The sequence below is a fragment of the Petaurus breviceps genome, unplaced genomic scaffold, assembly GCF_028583685.1.
Source record: "Petaurus breviceps papuanus isolate PSGF00001 unplaced genomic scaffold, PetGlider_PUasm1.0 185, whole genome shotgun sequence".
Taxonomy (NCBI): Eukaryota; Metazoa; Chordata; class Mammalia; order Diprotodontia; family Petauridae; genus Petaurus; species Petaurus breviceps.
This window is the reverse complement of record NW_027185797.1, coordinates 13,394,412-13,398,482: the sequence shown is the minus strand read 5'-3', so window position 1 is coordinate 13,398,482 and position 4,071 is coordinate 13,394,412.

Below are 4,071 nucleotides of genomic sequence, written 5' to 3'. Positions count from 1 at the left end.
TGTGTGTGTGTGTGTGTGTGTGTGTGTGTGTGTGTGTGTGTGTGTGTACGTTCGCTCGCGTGCGCTACAATGTTGGTCCTGTGTTATCTAAACCTCCAGCTCTCGGCATCTCTGACTCTTTTGCTTTGTCTGTAATATTCTGATACTTTGAAAAAAATACTCTTAATCGACCATAACAATTTCTTGTAGTGCCAAGAGAATCTCATGGAATCACAAACCATGTATTTCCTGACTGTTTCTCCAAAGAAATTTGTGGTTTAAAAGAAAGAAAAAACGTAAATCATTTAGATTTTATTCAGCACTGAACTGATGCCTGTTCCATGGTCTATCTTAAAAAAAGTAAAAACAAAAACAAACATCATCCTCAAGCCAAAGGGTGTTATACTCAGCACCCTTTAGAATGACATCAACTAGAGTCCATCCTCTACAGCTATTGGAAAGATCCTGCTGCCCTTCCTAGTTGATGTTTTGGATTTCTCTTTAGTAGTGTTTATTGGGTTTTCATGAGTGCTATATACTCTGCTGTTGGCTGATCTTCAGGAAAATTCTCCCTCCGGTTGACTATTATAGAACTTATCTATGTAAAGATTTCCTTCCACCTCCCTCTTCTTCAACAGTCAAAGCTAGAAGAAGGGAAATATTTTGGAAATATCATTTTCAACAAATGTTTTTAGTGCATACATGAAGCTGTCTGTCCAGAACTGATATGGGGTAATGGACATGGGAGTGGAAATGAGGAGGTTTATTTATTTATTTATCTATTTATTTTTTTATTTATTTTGGTCAGAATTGTTATAACTGCAAGCATTTTATTGAGGTTGCCTATAAATATTTCTGTCTTTAAAATAGCACTGGTAGTAGCATCAGTTTTTGAATATGGAAGACGAGGCTAGACAAGACTTTTTCTCTTTGCCTTTCCTTCTCCTTTTTCTCTGAATTAAATGTGTTCTCTAAAGAAATTTATGGTAAAGTTGTTCAATACATTGTGTCTCTTGTACATATATAGAGTTTATGTACATATATTCTCACCCATGCATGTATGCACAGCTTAGCATTAGATGAAAAACGAATCAGAAAAGAAAGGAATGAAATCACAGAAAAAGAATTAATGACTCTTTATTCCTTTCCTGAGCAAGGAGTTCCACAGCTAGAAATGACCAGATAGTATTAACAACCTGACAAAGCTTAGATTTTAAATAAATCTAACCACACTCTCTTTTGAAAGGAAACATAGACAAAAACACTTGCTTGGATAAGATCAACTTTTGCTGATTGTTTTTTCTTTGAGGCATGTGATTCAATGGTGTGCAGGACTCCTGGTTTGGAAACTTCCCCCTCCATTTCAGACCAGCAATTTGTCTGTGACCTCTTCTCTTAGAGAGTTGCCTTGGGCACAGCGACTTTAAAAGACTTACCCATAATGTTTCAGAGGCAGAAGAGGAAATTATTCAATTTGGGTTTTCATCCCTCTAATCTTGCTCAGTTGCTCATGAAATGATATGGGGCCCAGCTTGGCCTGATTCCAAAGATGGTGCACCTATCTGCATAGTCATGCTGCCTCTCACATGGCTGATTTTTTTTTTCTTTTGCTAATTAACTCATGACTGGGGGAGCTAACTTCCATTAGTTGTAGTGGTTGCTTCATTCTGGTCTTGAAAATAAACTCCAGTTGTAAAGATGATCATGGAAAATAAGTCTTCGCATATATTACCATGGAACAAAGACTTCTAGTAAAGAACTCAAGATTGACACATGACTATTGTCCCAGAAGCAGCCTAAATAAATTCCCTGAGTTTCAGCTTCAAGTTAGCCACAGTTTAATTGATTTCTTCCTGACACAGCAACCCTTGGAATCCCCTAAATCCTACAGGCCTGGCATTCTTTGTTGGAAGTAGGGCAAATCACAGAATCTTGAAATATTAAATTAACTCATAACCTGCAAAATGCTGTGTGATGGAGAGGACAGAGAGCTGCTCTGTTTTTGTATGAAGACATGCCTCTGGTGCATAGATACTAGTTTTGCAACCATAAGCAAGTTACTTAAACTTTCAGAGATTTAGATAACTGTCTAAGCTTACAAATTGTGAATCTTTACGGGTACAAGGAATGTCCTACACTAATGAAGTCACAGGTCTGAACAAGAAATACGAAATACCCCCAATGGAAGCCCATGGCCCAGTTACTTAATAAGCTCTCTTGATTCATGGAATTCTATACAATTTAATGCAAAAGTGAAGTCCTGTCCTAATTATTATTGTTATTATTATTTATTATGAATTACCCTGAGTTTGGTTATCAAAATAGAATCCTTACATCATTGAAAAAACTAGTGAGTTAACATGAAAGTATACGTCCAAAGACCAAAATAAATCCAAAACTAGTCAATCCCTGAAACAGGGAAAACAATAAACAAATTCATTAATTAATCTTCTGCTAATATAACATTTCAAAGGGGAAAAGGTTAGCCTTATTTATGTTGAAGGGTGGGGAACCTGTGGCTTGAAGGTCACATGTGGCCCTCTAGGTTCTCAAGTGCAGCCCTTTGACTGAATCCCAGCTTCACAGAACAAATCCAGGTTCCCCACCCCTGCATCTAAACATTACATTTAGAGTTATTTTCAGACTTAGTTCAGCTTTTTGGTGCATAAGACTTGAAATTTGAACCATTATTTATTAATCTGCATTAATAGGATATAATCAAGGTCCTATGAAATAAATACACTATAATATAAACCAATAGCTTGGTAGCTTAGAGTAGGAATATAAAATTATTTGTAGGCTTGCTATTTGTCCTTTCCTGCTAGAGGCACTATACAGCAGCCTTTATACCTGCCTTGAATTTTTTTTCATTTATTTATTTTTATAAGAATAAGGTTAATTAATCCTCTCTTGCCTTGAAGATTGTTTCTTTCAATTATTGAACTTTGGAAATTATTCATCAGGTATTTTAGGCCCAGGCTTGTCATGAATGAATAAATGAATGAATGAACAAGCTTTTATTAAGTACTTACCATGTGTCAAGTTAATTGCTGAGTTGCTGAAGATATAAATGCACAAAAGTAAGACAGTTATCGCTCTCCAAAATTCTATTTATACAAACTCTCCTTAAATTTCTATTCATAGTCACTATTTTACTAACACCTTATTCTAGTCATTTATTCAAATTCCACTTTATTCATGAATGAATGGATGGATGGATGGAGGGATGGATAGATCGATGGATGGATAAAACATTCCTAAGTCATAAAAATAAAAGCATGAAGAAGAGCAAACTTTTAAAAACAATTAGAAATCTCCAAGCATAACATCATCCACCAAAATCTATCAAGTTTACATATTGGCTAGTAACACTGATAGTTTTGTGCTTTAAAAAAAATCTATGACATACAGCAAAAGGACCTGGTAATTAAAGTGGCTAGAAGCCAACATTCATGAGTTCCAGGGTTTAGATATCACATAGCCATAGATACATATGTGACCTTCAAGGCCATAATGATCCAAATCCTTAGTTTTACAGATAAAGGAAATGATATTCAAAGTGAGGAAATGACCACCTGTAGATCTGAGATTTGAATCCAAGTGCTCTAATGTGAAAGTCCATGAACTGTTATTTTACCCTGTTGCCTACATTCAATATAAGGAAGGTGAAGGGACTTTCCTTATGCTTACAGAGTTTCCAAACTAGTTCAAAGATCAGCAAAATCCTATAGGAATGGGACATTATATCAGAAGTCACATGCTTAGCAGATCAAGATGCACATTCAGGTCCTGATGATTAACTGACACATTTTTGGTCCTTTGTCCAACTAAATTTCTGTCTGTGTGGATTCTGCCTTCATTGATGCAGATCACAATTTGTCCACTGTAAGTTCATGTCTAATTTAATTCTCTTTTGGTCCATCTTTCCCCATAAATCCTTTATTACTCTCCCCTGAGAGGGAGAAATTGATTTTCTTTCTTCATCTTGGTATCTTGGGAATACCAGTGAACCATTCAGGTTGTCAATTTAATTATAAGATTGAAATTTCTTTGCCACCCTACTCCTACCACAAGGTTGGGTGCTTTAGTTAT